We start from the raw sequence: 14,614 nt of genomic DNA, 5'->3' as shown, positions 1-14,614 counted from the left end.
AGGCAAGCATAGGCTGCAATCTATATCATTGGAATTCTGGAGTTGTAGTCTAAATTAGCACTAGTTTTATTAGGGTCATTAATGGCTAGTATTTATACAGCACTCAGGCTTGAAAAACAGTGCAAATATCTCATTTGATTCTCACAACAATCTTATGAGGTAGATGCTATTACTATCCACATTTTACAATAAGGAAACTGAAGCAGACAGGGGTTAATTGACTCACCCAGGAGTCACAAAGCTTGTGTCTGGTGCCAAATTTGAACTCAGGTCTTCCTATCTCCAGGTCCAGCAAATTTATTGACTCTGCCACCAAGTTGCTTTACTGTGTTTCTGAATGATACATGCTAAATTCTGTAGATCAACAAAAATGGATTCTGTCCTTGCTCTGATCCTTATTCCTTTCCACCCTACTGTAATGACAAGGAAAGAAGTACTTATTGCCTTGTTTCAGCTATTTAATTATTTATCACCTTATTTCAGTTCAACTTTCTTTTGAGCCCTGCCCGTGATTATATCAAGTCTTTGTTAAGAAACAGAATTTGTGAAACCCACAGTGGTAGGGGCTTGCCAAAGACAGGAACAGGAAGGATATAAGAGGTGGGAGGAACAGGGAGGAGCTAATGCCCAGATAAAAAGCAGAACACAAAGTGGGAGAGAGCAGAACTAAGAAGGGAACACTTGTGGCAGTGGCACTCTGTTTGTCTGTTCTGTCTGTGTTGATTTTTGCTTGTAATACTTTGTACAGAAGCCCTGAGACCTTACTGGAAGCCCTGAAAAAGGGTTTTCTTGTCTGTTTACAAAAGTCCTGGGGGGAGTTTTCAGAGATCCTAGGACTGTACTGATGATTTGTGATGAGTTCTCAGACCTTGTTTGTGGGTATGTGTTGATTTCACAGACAGATAATGAATTGATTATGGTGTTGGCAATGTGCATGAATATTGTTTTGGCTCTGCTAATCTTTGTCTTCCCAGAAACAGAAATTGTGAAGGACTTGAGGTGGGCTGGACACTGTGCACTTCAATATGGAACTAGATGAGGAGCTGCTAAGAGTTGCCTACCTGTGAATCCTGGTGACAATTGGGTAGATTCAGGAAGGGGCTGGAATCATGGAAGAGGAACCCTGGAATTTGGGAGCCAGCCTTGAGTTACAATGAAAAGACCTCTCTTTGGGTATTTAGTGCTAACCGAAGATCATGACTTACTGTGGCCTAGGGGTGGGAGAACTTTGTACTCTGTATCTTGTACCTGTTAAGGATGATTGAGTTAAGGATTATTTGGATTGGAAACTAATCTCCAATCAAGAAAAAAGGAGACTATTTGATTGAGAGATTAAGACAATGTGACCTAGGGGTGGAGAACTTTTACCTTTGTACTTCGTGACCCTTAAGAAGGCTTGCTCCTTAAGGATGATTGAGTTAAGGACTTACTGGATGATATATTTTGTTTAATACTATGGCCACTTTGGTGAAAACTATGTGGTCACTTTAGTGATAAATTGTTATGTTATAACATTGTAAATGCTGTATTTTGTTTTCTGTGGATGTTTTGCTTTAGTTGACTGCTGAATAAATAGAGAGTTTATTATACTGTGTAATCTTCCTCTGGAAAGCTGCTTGTGCTTGGCTTTACAACTATCTACTCAACAGGACTTTAAAAATGGACGGCATGCTTGAATATACGGGGTTATTGATCTTCATGATCTTCCTTGTCAAAATTATATTTTTAAATGTATAAAAAATTCATTTTATTACAAAGAAAACCTATTACAGTGAAATATAGTCATTAATATATTTTTCAAAACATCCAAAGTCATAGACACAAGATTAGAGAGTCAAAACAAATAAACACTTATTGAGTGACTATATGTGCCAGGCACTGTGCTAAGCTCTAGAAAAAGGCATATGACAAACCCTGCCCTCAAAGACCTTACAATTTAATGGAGGAAAACAATATATATGAAATATGGGAGGGGAGAGAAGCTACCTGGCACAGGGGCATGATGAAGTCTGGCAGTCAGAATGGGAAATGATGGTATAGATGCCCTGGCCACCCTCCCTAACTGCCAGAGCATCTGAGAGGAGCTCCCTGATGTCCATCCCCCACTTGCTCCAATGAGAGGGTTGGAGGAGCCCTGGGGAATTAGGTACAGAGGAACTGTGAGTTTCTCTGAGTTTCTGTCATCTTGCAGAACTGTGACCTCTTGAGCTCCAGAAGTCCAGCAGGGAATCTGAATCATAAATGATTAAGAGGAAAATAATCAAGGTTAAGAACCCATGCTTTAGTGGGGTTTGATTTTCAAATACTCCCAAGGATCGGTAATGTTGCTGATGTTGGTATTTCCTCCAGTAACTCATACTACAGCCCACCTATATCTAGCAGACTGTGCGATGGGTCCAGGACCTCCCCTAAGTCTAGTCCACCATATATACTGGGGGTCCTCTTCACTTTCTTTTAAGCACCCCAGTATCCATTAGTTATCCATGGCTCTTGATGCATGGCCAAAACATCACCCTTATTTTTTTTGATTGTCACTCTTATTCCAATTCTCCTCCACCATTCCATGCAGCCAGATCGCCCTTAATATGAACCTAGCCATTGCTTTCTGAATGAGACCTGTTTTCAGTTCTTCAGATTGCCATGTCTCATGCCTTTCGGGTGTGTTACAAGACTGGTAGACTCCTGGAATTGGATCTTTGTCTCAGGGAGAAGTTTAAGGTCACTGCAGAACTCTGCAAGGCTACTTGGTGATAAGTGCCTCAGACATAACAATGTGATCTTGGATTTTAAAAGGGGGTTGAAATTTCTAGTCCTAAGGGGGGCAAGCACGGGGATAAAATCACTAGCAACTCAAAAATATGCTCCCAGCTTATTTGCAACATATGGAGCAAGTATTTTCCAAAAGTGCTTAGTTACCATAACAACGACAATTTCGTGAAGCTTAAAATGATAAGTCCAAAGCATTGTCTTTTAAAAAAAAAGGAAGAGAAAACTTGGCAGGACATCACAGGGGCTTTCAACCCTCTTCAAAAGATGAGAAGTGCAAAAGAAGGAAGCCGAACCTTCCTCAGGCAAGTCTGCATATGGATCAGAGAAGAGAAAGCTGGGAGAGAGCTCAGAGGTTAGCAAGTCCCACACATCCCCCTTCTGCAGAGAAGGAATGGAAGCTTTCAGAAAGGGACTTGCCCAAGCTAACGCGTGTCTTAGGGTAAAGAAGAAAAGCAGAGACTCTAGCCTTGCTGTCATACAATTGTGTCTCTAGTCCCATGTATTCATCTTTCTCTTAACACACATGCATTAAATCCTATGTAACAGGAACGGTACTAATCACTGCAGGAAGACAGAAAGGCAGCAACATTCGTGCATGAAAGAGCTCACTTCCAAAGGGGGAAGACTGTAAATAACTGGGCATTTGCAAGACATGGCCAGTGTTAATGGGAAGTGATCACAGAGGGAAGTCACTAGGAGGTAGGAAGGGACACGGAAAAGGGCAGGATTCAAGCTGAGTCTTGATGGAGTCCAGGGACGCTCAGAGGTGGGGGTGGGAAGCAGGCAGAGTATTCTGTGCATGAGAAAGAGTCATTTATTTTTTTCCAATTTATTAATTTCTTTTTAGTTTTCAACATTCATTTCCACAAGATTTTGAGTTGCAAATTTTTCTCCCCATCTTTTCCCTACCCCCACCCCAAAATAGTGAACCTACTGAATACCCCTAACCCCAATCTGTCCTCTCTTATGTCTCTGCTCATCCCCCACCCCCTTACATTCTTGTAGGGAAAGATGGATATCTATACCCCAGTGCCTGTATATCTTATTTCCAAGTTGCATGTAAAAAACAATTTTTTTAAACATTTGTTTTTAAAACTTTGAGTTTCAGAATTTTTTCCCTTCTCCCCTCCTCACCCACCCACACTGGGAAGATAAGCAATTCAATATAGGTTATACATATATACTTACGCAAAACATTTCCATAGTAGTTATATTGTGAAAGACTAACTATAATTCCTTCCATCCTATCCTGCCCCCCACTTATTCTATTTTCTCCTTTAACCCTGTCCCTTTTCAAAAGTGTTTGCTTCTAACTATCCTCTCCCCCAATCTGCTGTCCCTTCTATCATCCCCCCTCTTATCCCATGCCCCCCTATTTTCCTGTAGCGTAAGATACCCAATTGAGTGTGCATATCATTCCCTCCTTAAGCCAAATTCAATGAGAGTAAAGTTGACTCATTCCCTTTCACCTTCCTCCTCTTCCCCTCCATTGTAACAATTTTTCTTGCCTCTTTTATGAGATAATTTACCCTAATTTATCTCTTCCTTTGTCCTTCTACCAATATATTATTCTATCACCTCTTAATTTTATTTTTTAGAAATAATCCCTTCATATTTAACTCATACTATGCCCTTTGTCTATGTATACATGTACATACATATGAACACACTTACATATATATTTACACACACATACACCCTCCTATACATACATATATATGTATGTATACATATGTAATTCCTTCAACTATCCTCATACTGAGAAAGGTCTTATGAGTTACAATTATCATGTTTCCATCCAGGAATGTAAATAGTTCAACTTTAATAAGTTCCTTATGATTTGTTTTCCCTGTTTGCCTTCTCATGCTTCTCTTGCTTCTTGTATTTGAAAGTCAAATTTTTGGTTCAGCTCCAGTTCTTTCATCAAGAGTGCTTGAAAATCCTTTATTTCATTGAATAGCCATATTTTTCCCTGAAACATTATACTCAGTTTTGCTGGGTAGGTGATTCTTGGTTTTAATCCTAGCTCCTTTGACTGCTGAAATATTGTATTTCAAGCCCTTCAATCCCTTAATGTAGAAGCAGCTAAGTCTTGTGTTATCCTGATTGTGTTTCCATAATAATCAAATTGTTTCTTCCTGACTGCTTGCAGTATTTTCTCCTTCACCTAGGAACTCTGGAATTTGGCTATAATATTCCTAGGAGTTTTCTTTTGGGGATCTTTTTCAAGAGGTGATGGGTGAATTCTTTTAATTTCTATTTTGCACTTTGGTTCTAGAATATCAGGGCAATTTTGCTTGATAATTTCTTGAAAGATGGTGTCTAGGTCGTTTTTTTTATCGTGGCTTTCAGGTAGTCCAGTGATTTTTAAATTATCTCTCCTGGATCTATTTTCCAGGTCAGTGCTTTTCCAACAAGAAATTTCATGTTGCCTTCTATTTTTTCATTTGTTTGGATCTCTTTTATAGTATCTTGATTTCTCATAAAGTCATTAGATCCCATTTGCTCTAATATAATTTTGAAGGAATCATTCGCTTCAGTGAGTTTTTGAAATTCCTTTTCCATCTGGCAAATTCAGGTTTTTAAGGCATTCTTCTCCTCATTGGCTTTTTGGACCTCTTTCTTCACTTGAGTTAGTCTATTTTTAAGGTGTTATATTCTTTAGTATTTTGTGTGGTCTCCTTTAGCAGTCTGTTGACTCACTTTTCATGATTTTCTTGCATCATTCTCATTTCTCTTCTCAATTTTTCTTCCACTTCTCTTACTTGATTTTCAAAATCCTTCTTGAGCTCCTCCATGGCTTGTAACCAATTTGTATTTTTCTTGGATGCTTTTGATGCAGGAGTTCTGACTTCATTGTCTTCCTCCCATTCCATGCTTTGATCTTTTTTGTCCCCAAAAAAGGGATTCTATGGTCTTACTGTGATTCCTCTCCTTGCCCATTTTGCCAGTTAATTACTTGACTTTTGAGCTCTTTGCCACAGTAGAACTCTGCTTCCAGAAGAGAGAGAGCTTTGTCCCAAATTGCTAGGGTTTCATAGTTGCAGGTGCTAATAGGAGGGCATCCTCTCTATAGACACCACAAGCTCTGGCACTCTGGTCACACACCCCAGGACCACCACCGAAGACCATCACCCAAGATCCAAGCAGGTTAAAGCAAGAGAGATTACCCTCTGAATGATCACTTAGTCCCCCCCTATGATCTGCAGGCCAGGTGCTCTAGAAGCACCCCTGTGGCAGCAGCTGCAGCCACCCTCTTGCCCCAGGGAGCAGGGGCTGAACCGTGCTGTTCTGTTCCAAAAGAGTTCCTCACTGACCTTTTAGTTTGTATTTGGAAGTTAAGGGTTGAGAAGTCTTGAATCACCACAGTATCTGGTGATTCACTCTCCTGAAGTCTGCTCTTTCCCTGCTGATTGGGGCCACCCTGAGTCCAAAACTGCATGGCTCACACAGTACTGCCCTTAGCTCCCAGCCTGGTGGATTTACCCTTCCTGTTGGCCTGCCAGGCTCCCTTCAGTCTCTGTCACTTTGTGGGTTCTGTGGATCTAAAATTTATTTAGAGTAATTTTTTACATGTTTTGGAGGTGGTTGGAGCCAGATCCTGTTTTTACTTCTCCATCTTGGCTCTGCTGAGAAAGAGACATTTAAAATGGCACCGAGTCAGTAGATGGGTTTCCTATTCAAGGACCAGAAAGTAGCCAATGTCTGAATCACAGAGAACACAAAAAGGAACAAAGTATAAAAAGACTGGAAAAGGGGTAGCTAGGTGGTACAGTGAATAGAGCACTGGCCGTGGAGTCAGGAAGACCTGAGATCAAATTTGGCCTCAGACATTTGACACACTTACTATCTGTGTGACCTTGGGCAAGTCACTTAACCTCAATTGCCTTGCCTTCCCCTCTCCAAAAAGTTTGGAAAGGTAGAAGCAGTCTATAAATAGTTTTAAAGAGTACATTCATTCTATGAACATTTGCTAAGCACTGACTTTGTTCAAGGTCCTAAACTATTAGTAGGAGGATGTGTGAAGTACCAAAAGAGAAGTCAAGAAAGTCAGGATGGGAAAAGTTCAAAGAGGGGAGGATTCACAGGCTTTAGATCTGGAAGGAGCCTTAGAACCTGGTATGACAGATTTAAAACTGAATGGAGGGCATGAACAAAACTTCCCCATTTTACAGATGAGGATAACAAGTCCCAGAGAAGTATGATGGCTTGCCCACAGCTAGTAAGCAGCTAAAGCAAGATTCCATGGCAGGCATTCCCAACTCCAAGATTAGAGTTCTATCCACTCCATTCCCCTGCCTCTCAAGAACTTACACTATAGAATGTCAGAACTGGAGACATCAGAGATCACATGATTCAGATTCCTTAAAGGGAATAGGGGAAGTGATGGTGGTTATTCGTGCTCAAAGAGGCCTGAAATGGCATAAGCATGTTGGAGTCAAGGCACAATGTGTTTAGCTGTGACTAGTCAGACCAACATGAGCTTGGTAGAGACATTTGGAGAGGAGATGATTTTCAGTGTTCACCTTTCATGTTTCCTTTGAGCTACAGCAGCTCTGCTTTCCTCCTAGAGGAGAGGGCATTCCTTGATGTGAGCATGGCATTCTGGATGGTCCTGTGCCAATGTATTCCATGTCTCACATTCCATTATAAAGTTATGAATAGAGACCTTGAGAGTGTCCTCAAATTGTCTTCTCTCACCTCCATATGAGTGCCTGCTTATGTGAGTTCTCCATAAAGTTGTCTTTTAGACAAATGTAAACTTGGCATTTGAACAATGTGACCAACCCATCATAGTTGTACTCTCTGCAAAAGGATTTCAATGCTTGGCAGTTTAGTTTGTTAAAGGAACTCAGTGTCTGGTACCTTATCCTGCCAGGTGACAGTTCAAATAGAAGTGATTCAGTTTCCTTGTGTGGCACTGGGAGACTGGGTGTCACCGGCATACAGTTATGATGTCAGCACCATGGCTCTGTGGACTTTCTGTTTGGTAGTCAGTCTAATATCTCTCCTCTCCTACACTTCCTTTCAGAATCTCCCAAACACTGAGCTAGTTCTGGTAATGCATGTATCAACCTCATCATCTATGTGGACATCCCTGGAAAGTATATTACCAAAGTAAGTGAACTTATCCACAGCATTCAAAATTTTTCTATTTGCTGCAACCAATGGTTGCATGTAAGGATGGCATGGTGCTGGCTGGGGAAGAACCTCTGTTTTCTTAGTGTTGATTATTAGGCCAAAATTAGCACCAGCAGTGATAATCAATCCATACTGTATTGCATCTCAGTCTCAGAGGCTGCACTGAGCGCACAATCCTCTGTGCACAAAAAGCCATGCACCAACTCTCCCTCCACTTTAGTCTTGGCTTGTAGCCTTTTCAAATTCAATTATTTACCATCAATGCAGTAACTGACTTTGCTGCTATCTTCATTCTTATTAAAAGTGTCTGACAACATCATTGAAAAATGCTAAAAAAAAAAAAAACCATGGGAGCAAGCACACATCTCTGCTTCACTCCATTGGTGACTAGGAAAGTAGAAGGGCATCATCCATGATCCAGAACCCAGTCAAGCATGCTGTCATGAAATTGACATACAGGAATGATGAACTTCTCCAGGCAACCAAATTTTGCCATGATCTTCAACAAGGCTTCATGACTGACAATATCAAAGTCTTCAGTCAGATAAATGAGCATTGTGTACAGATGTCTCTTCTATTGGTATTTTTTCCCTTGAGTTGTTCAGCAGCAAATACCATATTGACCACTTCCTTGACCTTTATGAAGCCACACTGGCACTCAGGTAGATAAGTATCTTCCAGGTGAAGGATCAGTCTATTAAGCAGGACACTGGCAAGAATCTTGCCAGTAATGACTAAGAGTGATATTCCTCATGTGTTAGTCAGAGGACAACCTATTCCCCTTTCCATTTTAGAGACTGACAATGGAGGCATCCTTGATCTCCTGAGGGATAACTTCTTTCCATATAACTGGGAAGAGTTCAGTGAGTTTTTGTATGAGCAGTGAACCCCCTGCTTTGTAAATCCCAGCTGCAATAGAATCAGCACCAGGGGCAGCTAGGTGGCACAGTGAATAGAGCCCTGGCCCTGGAGTCAGGAAGAGCCTGAGTTAAAATCCGGCCTCAGACACTTAACACAAAACTAGCCATGTGACCTTGGGCAAGTCACTTAACCCCAATTGCCCTACCTTTCCCCCTCCAAAAAAGAAAAACAAAAAATAGAATCAGCACCAGATGTTTTGCCACACAAGAGAAGCTTTGATGGCATTCAAAAGTTGTTCTTCAGTTGGAAGTTTGGCTAGAGAGGGATTGACTTCGGCCTGAGGAATACAGTCAATGGCTTCAGCATTTGGTGATGATGGTCTGTGGAGAAAACTATGGAAGCATTCAGTCCTTCTCTCTAGGACCATGTAGCTCCATCAACACTGAGCAGCTCAGATGTACCAGAGGTCTTTGGCCCATAAATAGCCTTCAGAGCATCATAAAAGCTCTTTGGATCATTACTACTAGTGTAAAATTGAATTCCATATGCCTTCTTACTGAACCAAGAATCCTGCATCAAAGTTCCACTTGCATTTTCCTTCCGATGGAAAGACATGCTGCCTTCTCAGAGATTGATGAACTGTCCTGCTAGTAAGTGAATAAACTGTGGAATTCTTGTTTTTTGTTTGTGTCTTTCTTGTTTCTGAATTCCCCCCCATCATTTTCCTCAAAACAGTTTTAATGTTTGCAAGTGTTCTGGCCAGGTGAGTAAATGCAGTGCTGTTCACCAAATCTCTGAAAATTACCTACTCCTTTTCTGTCCACTATTGCCAGCTATGTGTTGGCTCAGCTTTCCCTCCAAGTCAGCAACAAACCATTCATGCTCAGAGATGCTCTAATCTGATGACACTAAGTCTCGAGGTAGTTATGTGGCCTTGAGGTTAACATTTTTGTTGAATTCACACATTTAGTTTGAAGAGGGAAAGTTATGCTTGGTCCAACACTCTGCACCACATAGGCCTTTGTGACTCTCATATCCTGTCTGTCTCTTCTCCTTACATTGCTGGTTTATACTGTTGTCATTTGCCTTTCATTTTGAAAGAGGACAAATGACATCACAGCTAATGGGTGATGTCTTGACTTGTGCATGAATTGGATTTGAGTGGGGCACAATTGCCCAAAGCCACCAGCCTCACTATCTCTTCCAGAGAGACTGAAGTCCAGGGGCAGGACAAAAGTCAAGATGAATGACAACAGCCCAGGGTGCAGTAGAAAACCTTGAAATCTTCAAAGTCTGAGCAAGCTCTAAGCACTTCTCAGCTCCCGTTTTAGGCACCTTCGTGGCTATCAGAAATAAGTGTTTCCATCTTCCAATTGCACCAGTGGAAGTCTTCACCTACTTGGGGCAGACATGCCCCTAACTCACCAATGGGTTTGAGGTCTCTCAGTGACAGTCTCTTGAATGCCAATGCTTGCTGCAAGGGTGCATCCATGAAGCATTATTGCATTTAGGTAAATGGAACAGAGTGTTGGTGATGAGAAGGTTGTAAGACGCACAAGTCTTCAGCAGTAAGTGACCTTTGCTGTCGCTGTTTCTGACTCCATTTCTCCCAAGGTCCCTACCATGTCTGATAATCTGTGCCTACTCTGGCATTAAAGTCACCCAGAATTATAAGCTTCTCTTCTTTTGGCACATTGATTATAAGAGTTTCCATGTTTTCATAAAATGTTTCTTTTGCCTTCATCAGGGTTCGTCATGGTGGGAGCATAGGCACTGATGATGGGTGTGATGCTTTCCTGTAAGTGGCAATTGCATTTGTCATTGTTCACTCCTTTTGGTGGACATACAAGCTTGTTGACTAAATTAGTTTTGGTTACAAAATCAGTTTCATGGCCCTCCCCATGCCTGTGACCACTTCAAAAGAACATGTATCTAGCTCCAACTTTGGCTCCAACTCAGGGCTGCTATTTGGATGAGATACCTTCTGAATTCTTTCACAAGAAGACCTGTTTGCCTTTCAGATCTACTGGATTTCTTGTTGTCCATAGGTATGTACATATTCCATGTACCAATGAGTGGAATTATCATTACAAAAGTTTTTGTGCATTTCTTTTTGTTTCAACTGCAGGATAAAATCCCCACCTGCCATGGCAAGTAGGATTAGGTTTGGTGAAACAGACAATTTTAGGGCACCTTTTCTAACCCCCTCATGCCAGGAGATGAGCAGCAAGATCCCTTCAAAAGGCTGCTTAGATGCCCAGGGAGTTGCCAAATCCCATTGCTGTTTCAGACCAGTGAGAAGACTGCCCTATGCACTCAGTCACTTGTGTGCAGTTGTGACTACAGCTTCCATTGTGTCTGCACCTGCTGCTTTGCCAGCAGCCCATCACCACAAGACTTTGATGGAGGTAAAGACAGTAAAATGGCATGGGTGATGTCTTCTGACTAGCATATAAATTGAATTTAAGTGAGACAAGGTTGTGAGAAGTCATTCTCCTCTCTCTCTTCCAGAATCATCAAAGTCCAGTGGCAAGACAAAAGTCAAGATGAATAGCAATGGCTCAGGATGCAGTGTGCGACCTCAGCATCTTTGATGTCCGACCAAGCTCTAAGCTCTCCATGGTACCTGCTTCAGTCGCCTTCATGATTGTTGGAACAAATTGTTAACATCCACTTGTTTTCCTGGGGGAAGTCTTCACGTTCTTGTGATAGACACTCTCCTCTCTCAGTAATGGACTTGAGGCCCATCACTTAGCCTTAACCTGATTTAGTCCATCTGCCAAAATTGCTTCCCAGGGTAGGGCCACATGTGCTACAGCCCCTAGGAGCAGCAGGTGAGAGGTGGATGCCCAAGGGGGAGAAGCAGCCCAAGAAGTGTTCAGCAGCTTTTGCACCAAAGGGACTAGTCTTCCCTGAACACACACATACCCCGAAGAAAAAGCGAAGTCAATTTCCCATAGTCACCCAGGTAATAATAATTGTTCACATGCATATAACATCAACTGATTCCAAAGTTTACATAATTATTTTCCTCCCAACAAAGCCATGATGCAGATTTTATAATCTCAGTCATGCAGTCCTAGAAACTGATGTCAAGAGGGCAGGAGAAAGGACTTGCCCACAGTCACACAATAAACATAGCTGGGCTTCAAAGTACAAGGCTTGTGACTCCAAATCCAGCATGTTTTTCTACTTCTGTCACTTACTAGCTATGTGACAATGGACAAGATCCTTAACTTTTCTGAGCTGCCGAGACTGCAGATTGTTCGTCTACATTGATAGGTGTAGTTTTGTCAATAAGAATTCTCTGTACCAGTGAAATTACAAATTCTCTCTCTGTATCTCTCTCTGTCTCTGTCTGTCTCTGTCTCTGTCTCTCTCTTCTCTCTCTCTCTGTCTCTCTCTATCTCTGTCTTTGTCTCTCTCTCTCTCCCTCTCCTTCCCTCCCTCCCTCTCTCTCTCTCCCTCTCCCTTCCTCTCTTTCTCCCTCTCCCTCCATCCCTCCCCCCACTCTCCCTCCTTCTCTCTCTCCCTCCCTCACCCTCTCTGTCTCTCTCTGTCTGTCTGCCTCTGTCTGTCTGTCTGTCTCTCTCTGTCTCTCTCTGTATCTCCCTCTGCCTCTCTCTCTCCCTCCCTCCCTCCCTCCCCCACCTCTTTCTCTCAGAAATAGTACTGACCTTATAGGCTTGTTGCAGGGACTAAATGAGGACATAGGTAAAAGGCTTTATAAACATTACAATTCTCCACAAGAGCCAGCTCCACTTTTTATTCATTTCATTCTTCTAACCTTTTTCAATGGAGTTCAGACAGGAATGATCCTGGAATGAGGTATTGCCCCACTATTATTCTTTTAAAGGCAATGTTCTTTGGACTAACACACGTGGTAGGTAGATCAAAATAAGTATTCTTCATAACTGAATAAAAGTACTGGAATACCGGGGTGGGAGGGGGAGCTCATCTTCCTGCAGCTCACTGGCAGCACGCTCAGTGTGAATCCTGTAGTTAAAGGATTACTGGGATGCGCCATGCCTTTCCCTCTTCCCAAATCATCTTTTGAAAACTTTCCATCCCATAGTGTTGGGAGATTATGAGAGTTAGGTATGGAAGCATTGTCTTTAAACTTTTAGGGATCAAGGTTGTATCCAGACTTGTGTATGATAATGCCTCAGTTGTAATACAGTTCATTTATTAAGTTTTCAAGGCTACAGTGAATCTGAATTTTTAGCTAGGAATTAGGTAGCTCGTGCTTGCTTTGGCAGCACATATATTAAAATGAGAATGATACAGTGCAGACTAGCATGGCCCCTGCCCAAGGAGTACATGCAAATTCATGAAGCATTCCATACTTCTGCAGATGGAATTAAACTGTGGGAAGAAAAAATGCTTAAAATTGGATGGGGAAAATCTTATATTTTTCAGAAACTATAAGTCAAAATTGGGAAATACATTAAAGACATCTACTAATGTCTGCGTTGTCATAGTGAATATAAGAAATGCTCAAGGAATGAATCAGGTGCGTCCTTACATAGAACAGTGGCAAAGATTCTGAGAATGACGTTGGCAAACATTTTACATTAATCCCTTTTTGTTAACACATAGGCTTAAGCCAGTATGCTGATATATTTTGTATATTAGCACCTCGTCAGGGAAGCTCAACTGGTACCGATTCAGTCTAAATCTGGGGGAAAATGCTTTTGGAAATACTAAATACCACAAAAAAAATTCATCTGGGTGTAGGAGGGATTCATTTTCCCCTTGGATAAAGGTAAATCAAACTGTGAAATATTTTTATATTGGAAGACAACTATGGAGAAAGTCTTCTTGTTTCCAAATAAGGAAACAAGCATTTGCTTTTCTCAAAGTGTCTTAAATTATAAAAACCACAGTGTTCTAAACTATCCCTATTGTGTATTTTTAAAGAATAAGGAAGTGGCTTGGGTAAGTTACAATAGCTAGTCAAGTTCTAATTCCTAGGTAACACATACAGTATTCAGAGATTAGGAGTAGACACACATATAATTGCTGATTTCCTTTACGACTTTTTAAAAAATTACTGAGGGATTTGTAGATGTTTCCCATTCATCCTTTTAGAGACAGAGAGAGGGTAAAGCAAAAAGATTATGTATCAGCTTGTGCATATTGGTGTTCAGATAGCAGGAAATAAAATTTTCTAATGCACTTTTTTTAAAAAAGGAATAAGGTAAAATGGTAGTAGTACAGTAAAGTGAAAAGAGTGTTGGACACCAAGTCAGGAAGACTTGAGCTAAAATCCCACCTCAGAAATTTATTAGCTGTGTGACTCTGGTTAAGTTTCAGGCTCAGTGTCCTCTTCTGTAAAATGGGAATTATAGCAGCTACCTCAAAGAACTGTTGTGAGGACCTCATGGGAGAACATGTATAGAGTGCTTTGCAAACTATAAAGCACTATAGAAATACAAGCTATCATTGGTCATGTCAAGTGAACGTGCATATATTAAGCACCTATTGAATACTAGAGATATAGAAAAGGGTAAAAGATAGTCACTTGTGTCAAAGAGCTCCCAGTCAAATATGGAAAACAACTGTGTGCAAACAAGACAAATTGGAAGTAATCTTACAGGAAGGCACTAGTTTCAAGGGAGAGTGTCTCTCTAAGTATTCAGCAGGTGCTAAATTTTTGTAACCTAAATATGCCAGTTGCATTTTCTACTGTTTCCTTATATAATCTGCATCAATCAGTAAACCCAGTCTCTTTGTAGATGATTTTTCTGTAATTTCTGGTTGCAACGGCCTAGTAGAGTATTACCATCATTATTTACTGCACGGTGTCCTAACCGCAAGGGAAATCTTCCCTGGGGAGTCA

General features: G+C 41.2%; 1 non-coding gene across 1 annotated transcript; it reads left to right on the top strand.

Annotated features, from left to right (window-relative positions):
* Nucleotides 1-13,015: 13,015 nt before the first annotated feature.
* LOC138172969 (U6 spliceosomal RNA) lies at nucleotides 13,016-13,122 on the top strand. Its single transcript, XR_011171277.1, has one exon. It is a non-coding gene; the product is annotated as a U6 spliceosomal RNA (small nuclear RNA).
* Nucleotides 13,123-14,614: the final 1,492 nt, after the last annotated feature.

The sequence above is a fragment of the Petaurus breviceps genome, unplaced genomic scaffold, assembly GCF_028583685.1.
Source record: "Petaurus breviceps papuanus isolate PSGF00001 unplaced genomic scaffold, PetGlider_PUasm1.0 556, whole genome shotgun sequence".
Classification (NCBI taxonomy): Eukaryota; Metazoa; Chordata; class Mammalia; order Diprotodontia; family Petauridae; genus Petaurus; species Petaurus breviceps.
Note: the sequence above shows the minus strand (reverse complement) of the source record. Positions and strands in the feature narration are given on the sequence as shown.